We start from the raw sequence: 8334 nt of genomic DNA on the forward strand, positions 1-8334 counted from the left end.
CCCCCCTTTGCTATCCTCAACTGTATCAGGGTTCGCCTACACAAAAGATTAAAGTATATAAATACCATTACAAACAATAAATCATATTGATCTATACTTTTCATGTAAAAAATAAAACATACCTCTTCTGGTGGTGGAATCCTCATGGCGCGATTATATGGCTCCTCCGTGATGAGTCCCTCCTCGTAGAAATGCTGCCAAGTGGACGCCCGGTTATGACCTCGATGGTAGCCTACCTCTCTAGGAGTAGGCATCCTACCAACGACATGGAACTACAAAACAATTTGAACATACAACACATTAAAACACACTACATAATGAAGTGAAACAAATTACAAAATTTAATTTAAAAAAAAATCAAATAATATTTACAAACTCAGCCTCTCGTGACTCCCTGCCACCCAATCCATAATGCGACGATCCCATGGTTGCCATCTGGATACGTCACGCCTCTGCATGCTGGCGACTTGTCATTTTTTCCGTTGCTCTCTTCTTGGTCTCTTTCCACTCCTTGCGGTGGCAATTGGGTGGTTGGCCATATCCAGGGCACCCCTGCTCTTGTCTCCGCAATGACTCCTTGGCGCGCGTCATAAGGTGACACCTCTTGTTATGAAGCGTGTCTCTCACCTTTGACCATCCCCAATCATCTGAGAATCGTGAATTCTCGGGATTAGGGTACCTTTTATGTACTGCCCGCAGCACCTCTTGCCACAAACCATTTTTTTGGTGCTTGAAGGGAATCATGAAATCTTTGTATGTGGTATGCATGACACTCCTCAAGTAGGCTATCACTTCCCTCTCCTCAAAGTCATGCAAGATACCACCAACATCAGTGATAGAGTAGTACATTTGTGGATGCTCACCTCTCTCATTTTCTGGTGAGGGTGATCGAGAGCCACCACCTAGGCAACCCCCACAAAGCCCTTGACCTCCTCGTCCTCTTGCACCACTCTCCCTCCTCCCTCGATGTGCACTAGCCTTTACCTCACTCGATACACATGCCTCTGCAGATGTACGTGCTTCGACCGATCCATGTACCTCAGCTGATCCCTGTGTAGGCAAAGATGTGATAGGTGTCCTAGACATCACACTGAAAACCTCATCTACAGTGGGAGGGTGACCAAGATAATTGGTCATCTCCCCCATGAATTGCTCCTTGTTTAATGGGGTGCTGGAGGATCCAGGATTCCACATCTACACAAGAAAAATCATATTACCCTGTGTAGATAAAACATATTACATACAACGTCTATACCTGCATCTCTGTGCGAGTCTATACTTGCGTCTCTATGGGCGTCTGTCAAGCGTGTGTATCCTCGCGTGTACACTGCAGAGCACAGCGTTCGCACACACGCTCAAAGACGCGCCCCCAGAGAAACGTTTTCCGCGTCTATATCTGCGTCTACACTGAGATGTAGACATGCTATCAGATGCGCTTGGTCTGCTGATTTTAGCAGATGACCACCATTATTGATTTACAAAATGCAATACATAATGTAATCACAAATCCTAAATACATAGACAGAGCAGAGAAAGGAAGAGAGAGAGAGAGAGAGAGAGAGAGAGAGAGAGAGAGAGAGAGAGAGAGAGAGAGAGAGAGAGAGAGAGAGAGAGAGAGACTCACCTTGGGTGTTTGGTGTGGCAGGTGGTGGCGCTTCTTCCTTCTCCTTCTTCCTCTCCTTGGTAAGTTACCCTCCCTTGATGCTTGCTTCCTTGCTTGCTGCTTCTTCTTCTTCTCCTCTCTCTTGTTCTCTCTTTCTTCCTCTCCTTGGCTTTCCTTTTTCCCTTCTTGTGTGTTTGAAATGAAAGAAGAGGTGAGTCATGAGGAGGTGAGGCATGAAAAGACTAGGTGAGGCATGAAGAGACTGCATGTCGGCTAAACTCAAGCTTCAGAACCGCAAAAAAAGTAGGAAAGAAAAGGCGTAGTTTGAAAAGATTTGATTTAGGTATGATTTGAATTTTGATGTGTGCGTTCTATTTTTACGTGTATAAGTGCGTCTATTTGCACGGATATATAGACACAAAAGTTGCATCTATTTACACGCACGTTTAGATGTGCCTATAGACATTGTGATAGACACGCCTGACTTTGCGTGTCTAACATGCGCGTCTATGCCTCGTTTCTGTTGTAGTGTCTCCTTTCCCTCTCACACTTTCTTTCTATATACCTCTCTCTCTCTCTCTCTCTCTCTATTTCTCTCTATCCATCACTCACACACACACACACACACACACACACACACACACACACACACTCTCTCTCTCTCTCTCTCTCTCTCCCTCTCTCTCCCTCTCCCCCCCCTCTCTCTCTCTCTCCATCCATCCATCCATCCATCCATCCATCCATCCATCCATCCATCCATCCATCCATCTATCTATCTATCTATCTATCTATCTATCTATCTATCTATCTATCTATCTATCTATCTATCTATCTATCTCATTTTCTCATTTTGTCTCTCTCTTTGGGTTTTCATAGCACTTTCCCCTTGAATAATGGTTGCAAATTCCTTACATACTAAGGATTTTATAGCCTTAAAGAGAAGGTCTCCTTTATAATGAATGATCCATTTCTCTCTTTGATATTATGACGCTATTCTAGATGACTATTGCACGGTGGCTACTAGTTTGCAATGTTTTTTTTGGGGGGTATGAGAATGATCGAGAGGTCGATGGGGGTGAGATACTTGACAATAGTCTGTAGGGTAGCTAGTGATGCAAGATGCAAGTGGATGATGGCAGTGTAGTCTGAAAAAAAGATAAGGTTTATAAAATCAACCTTTTATAATTACAATTTTAAAAGATTTATTAGTTCCTCCCCCCCAAGGCCCCAAGTCACACGTGGGGAGGGGTGGGGACCTGAGATATCACATAAGCATAGAAGTTATACTTGTCAAGCTTGTCACTGGCAATCTAATTAAATCCGTTAGACATTGTGCAACAAAACCCAAAAATATGATTTTACCAACAACTTGTTAATTCAAATAAATTGTCATATGTACTAGAATCAATACATAAGCATACCTTAGAAATGCCTATAATGTCATGACAATATTCAAATATTGTTTGCCACACCCAACGCTTGCAACCTATCTATGAAATGAAGAGGTTTGCAAAGTTCGTATACCTTACTAGATTTGCACATGAATATTCTCTAGCTCTCAAATGGAGGCTAAAATATGCCTCGAATGCAAAGCCAACCACACTAAAAGTTTGCTATACTCCCTCAAGCACTCCAAGCTTTCAAAGACAACTCATCAGTAAGAGATTGTATGACAAAGATTTCATAGGTGTACTCCATAGTAGGGATTCCTTGTAGGATTTTATGCTTGTGGTTTAGAGCTCCAAGCCACTTTAATACCATGAAAAGATGGGGGGAGAGAGAGGGAGCTTGAGCTCTTGCAAGACACATAACACATAGAGAATGCAGACAAGATAAGAAGCTCAAAATCCTAGTCTTTCTTCTTGTTCTTCTTCTTCTCATCATAATAGTATACCAAGGAATAAGAGAGAGTCCAACATATAATATACAAGTGATCCGTAGTGTGGAACATGCTAACTGATGGATGGCTAGATAGATATCTCGTAACTTTGCTAGGTGGACCAACTGATGTCAAGTTGTAAAGTATCACTAGAATGACATGCCGATTTGGGTACCAACCATGTTAGTGATATGAATGTGAAAATGGTCATCTAGCTATGTGAGTGTTAGCTTGAGTTGAGCCTCACATCTCAACAAGATTGAGAAAGATTATATTGACCTAAGTGTTCACAAAGATAAGGATCAACAAAGAACTTGCTCTCATAGACAAGGAGGACCTCGATATTGAAGAAGAATGGAAGCTCTCTCTAGGAGGAGAGCTACATATGGATCTAAAACTTTTTAATAATTTATGGCAAGATGAATAGGAGGAAAGTATTTAGATCCCTAAATCCTTATACACAAAAGAATCCCAAGCAAGTTATGCATTTAAGATAATTTTCATATTTCTAAAATGACTTGAATTATGATTCTTTGAGTTTGGTTCATCCATTTGCATATGAGAAAAGTCTACAATTCTCAATTTATTGCAATGACACATCTTAATAAACACGTGGGAGGATAAGAGGGAATTCAAAGAGTGAGAGAGGGAAAGACAAAGAGAGGAAGAGAGAGAGAGAAAGGGAGATAGAGAGAAAAAGATATGTTGATTTGTTTGTTTGGCACATGTTGCTACTACAATTGTTACTATGTGTTGATGCGACACAAATAAGGAGTTATAGCACTTCATGGGTAGTATAGACTCCAAATCCATGCAAAGATTTATCTTGATGGCATAGGAATCATTGAAGTTACCTACTTAACATGTAGAGTTAGAGTAGTTGGCCTATATCACTCTAGAAAGTTGATGCACCTATGATTGGAGCTGATTACCTTTTTGTAGCCCATGTAAATGTAATCCTTACAGAGATGATGGGGTTGTCTCATCACCTTGATAATGCTTAGTTCATTGCTCCCCCCTCCCTTGGACCACATAGGTTAGTAGATCATGTATGAGTATTCACTCCTTTGATTTTCTGGCCCATCACATCCACCTTCTATGACGACCTCTTATCCTATGTATTGAGGAGCCAATACTAGACCTATAGGAGCATGGTTTTGTGATTTTTAGTATTGCTAAAAAAAAATTAGGGTTTACCAACCACTACATTGGTTTAAGATCACATTCTCCCACCTGCAAATCGTCCCCTAACTAGACCCTAGTTTGTATCCCCCTCTCCACCATGTTTGCCTAGGTTATCCTTGATTTGGAGATCACCCCTTCATCTTTGAGATAGAGCCTAGTTACCATTGGTGATTCCCTCTAGTTCCAAGAATAACCTACAAGATCAATATCCCAAAGTCCCCTCTCAGCATGCCGTACCTAATCCCCAAATAACCTACAATATCAATATCCCAAAGTCCCCTCTCGGCATGCCGTACCTAATCCCCAAATAACCTACAAGATCAATATCCCAAAGTCCCCTCTCGGCATGCCGTACCTAATCCCCAAATAAGTAAAACTCATTTTTCCATCATGGACAATGAAGAGAGGAGACTCATCACCATATTACATGAGCTTGTTATGTAGTTTTACCAACATAGCATTGAAGACAAATGTAGAGACTAGGATCCATCATATAGAGACTCCATGATGAGTTTCCATGCCTCTATTGTCTAATATTAGATATAGTTGCACATCTTATAAATGTGTATTCCATCTTTTTTTGGAGGCACATGTTGCCTATCACAATGGGTTAACTAAGAATGGGTGACTTGATCGAGGGTAATGGAAGAAGATTAAGGAGAAGAAAAATGAAAATCTTGACAATTAGAGCTGGCAAAAGGATGTAACACACACATGCATTGTAGTGGGCTTGCTACCACATTTTGGGAGTAATGGTTGTGAACATGGGGGGATCACTATATATGTATAAAAAGCTTGTATCACCAAGTACAAAAATCTTGAATCATGTGCACGAGTTCAAAAAGGGAAACATAAAATAAGATACCTTATAGATATGCATTTATAAAAGGAAATATTTTAAAACATATAAATTTATTATCAAAAAGGGGTTTTAAAAATTTCACACATTTTTAAATATAAAGATTTGTTCCTTTCAAAAATTGACTTGAATATGTTACTATCCACTTTCCCAAGTCACAATATTATGGAGTTGAGGTAAAACGACTTGTCCTTGCACAATTCAAATTAATTATCTATCCCCTCACACACACTCTTTCTCACTCTCAAAGCCACACTCAAGAAATTACACTCTTTTAAAACCTCTCTCAAAAGAGTGCATGCATGCATACACAATCTCTCAAAAGCATGCATACAGACACATACACGTACACTCTCTCAAAAGCACACACGCAGTGTGTGTGTTAGGTACACAACCGCTCCCAAGACCACATGTCCACAATGTGTGTTTGTGTGTATGTTAATTTTAACAACCACATAAGAATTCTCTTTCTATCTCTCTATTTCTCTCTTTATATATGTCTCTCTTTTACTTTTTAAAATCACAATCTCTTGGCTTCAAAAGGCACACATCAAATCTCTCTCTCCCCCCCCCCCCCCCCCACACACACACACACACACACACACACACACACACACACACACACACACACACACACACACACACACACACACACACACACACACACACACACACACACACACACACACACACACACACACACACACACACACACACACACACACACACACACACACACACACACACACACACACACACACACACACACACACACACACACACACACACACACACACACACACACACACACACACACACACACACACACACACACACACACACACACACACACACACACACACACACACACACACACACACACACACACACACACACACACACACACACACACACACACACACACACACACACACACACACACACACACACACACACACACACACACACACACACACACACACACACACACACACACACACACACACACACACACACACACACACACACACACACACACACACACACACACACACACACACACACACACACACACACACACACAAGGGAGAGCTTTTAGCAAAAATGGATATACTTTAGCTTTGGAAATATTAACTTTAACCTTTGAATTTTGAACAAATTTAAGCATCTAGGGTAAGGGGACTAATAAATTGCCACTTAAATGGATATCATGTAAATGGCCCTTGACTGGACCTTATGGGCTCTTTTGGTGTTCAAATTTCTTGACAGAGACACTCGAGTATGGGAAAGGAAAATGGAGATATGCCAAACATTAATGGAAATGAGTATATTTAAAATTAATGTGCTCTTTTTGAACCCTCATTGTACTATAGTTGGACTCATGTAACTTAGCTAGGTGATAGAGATATTGTGTCCATAAATAGAATGATATTGGAATATGGAAGGAGGAACATATCAATATCAATATTTTCTCCAACTATATCTCTCTGTTTGTACATGTTTGTGAGATAATTTCCATGGCCCTGAAGAGATGCAAAGAGATTCTACGAGCTCCCATCAACAATGAAGCGGTTAGCTGAAATTAAGGCTCAACTTGAGGCTAAATTGCAATTTGAAGAAGCCCCAAAACCTATGCAATTGGAAGATATGGTAGTTGCATGCCAACTCAAGGTTGCATTAATTCTATGCAATGATAGATTACTAGGGTTGGAAGGTCTTATTCTAGGTTGGATAGTTGTCTTCTCTATGAAGAGATGGATTTTATACCACTCTATAGAGTGATGATATTCTATGAAATAAAAATATGTTTTTCAAAGTATTTATGATATGATTAAGATTGTATTAATGAATGCTATTTAATGGCACAATATAAATAAGATATTCTTGACATGTTTAGTAGTATGGTAGCATCCTTTGCTAATTAGATAACTAAAACAAATCCCATTGAGAAAAGTTGAGGCATTGGTCCCAACTATTGATCATCTATGGCTGTGTAGATTTGATAAGTTGGATTAATTTCCTAAGACTATATTGAGCTATTTCATATTTGACCCTCCAGCTTTTGTAGGATAGTTACCAGGATTAACACCTTTTTAGGGGCTTGGAGCTAAGATTTTACCTTATGGATGGAGAGATTGAGTTACACTATCCCTTGTTTCTTACTGTCTTTGAACCAAGTGCAATAGTAGCCTTATTGTCTCCTCTGATTGATTTTTGAATTGACATTTCTTAGGTGGGCATTAGAGTATTGCTAGGGGTGACCTAACCATGCTTTTCGTGTGAAGTAGAACCATGATTTCCGTGCTCAACTAAGTTTGATGTTTCCCAAGGGGAGAGTGGGTAGTGATGTGCATGGATATGGAGATGGAGTTCAAATGACTACCATAGGAGTCCTTTGGATTTATAAGAGGAGGTGCCTCTCACATAGCATTAGAGTCAAGGCATTTTAAAAGATAGATGATCAATTAAGTGTACTATGACCCATAGGAAATCGAAGAAGAAAAAGTTGCACGGTTGAGTGAGATTTTGCCATTGATCTATCAAGTGGCCTTAGCTCATATCAAGAAGCTATATTCAAGACATTGGAAAAATGATCTATTCTTCCAAATGTGTTGCAACCTCACCAAGGTGATTAGTATATGAGCAACCTTTGGCCATGAAATAGGTCGCAAATGAGGATATACATAGGTCAAAACTTCTTACTTTGATATAAATTATGGAGGATTTGCTTGACTGAGAAAGTAATATTAGTCAAGATATATATGTTTTTTGCTACTTTTGATGCATGATTGTTGGTAGTAGCTAGCA

This window comes from Lygodium microphyllum, chromosome 12 (genome assembly GCF_053477565.2).
Source record: "Lygodium microphyllum isolate KBCC chromosome 12, Lygodium_microphyllum_v1.1.10, whole genome shotgun sequence".
NCBI classification, from domain to species: Eukaryota; Viridiplantae; Streptophyta; class Polypodiopsida; order Schizaeales; family Lygodiaceae; genus Lygodium; species Lygodium microphyllum.